The following is a 685-nucleotide window of genomic DNA, read 5'->3' on the forward strand; positions in this document are numbered from 1 at the left end:
TCCCCGGCATCACTCTCTCCCACAAATCAATGAATTTACAACTAGAAAAATGTAACATCAGTCAAGCTGGGGCCGCTGGACCTCAGGGGAAGAGGAGGAGAGACCTATGGAACTCATGAAGGCAGGAGAAATCACAATGAGAGAAAGAAAAAAACTGCTCTCAGTGTTTCGGGCTGCAGCTGTTTTAATGCTGGAGCACATGGAGCAGGGGTCAGCAGAAGCTGCAGCTGTGCCCTTTAGATGGAATTAGTTGGAAGCAGAAGGGGAGAAGAGGACTTTGGTGGCCCCCAGGAGAGCAAGACCACTAACAGGATTCCTGTGGAGCCATGCAGGAGCAAGGAGCCAGAACAGCTGAAAAAGGGGAGCCGTTCAGAAGCCAGTGAGTCATCGCAAGGGACCAGTGCAGGGCCTGTCCCATGGGAAGTGTTTAGTGCACAGGAAGTAGGGGAGACGGGCCCACTGGGAGAAAACTGGTGCACAGCAAGGACAGCTGATCTGCCCCCAAATCAGCACAGGACCACTCAGAGGAGACTGGTCTGGAATGCAGAATTACATGAGGTGCAATTTGATGAAAAAACTCTGGCCCAGATCTGAGTTTCTACACAACCCAAGTGCACTGAGTACCTGGAGAGCTGGAAGTACCTACAAGGTCAACCATTAAACCCTGAGCTGCACAAAAAGCCTT

This window comes from Galeopterus variegatus, unplaced genomic scaffold (assembly GCF_000696425.1).
Source record: "Galeopterus variegatus unplaced genomic scaffold, G_variegatus-3.0.2 Scaffold14128, whole genome shotgun sequence".
In the NCBI taxonomy this organism is placed as follows: Eukaryota; Metazoa; Chordata; class Mammalia; order Dermoptera; family Cynocephalidae; genus Galeopterus; species Galeopterus variegatus.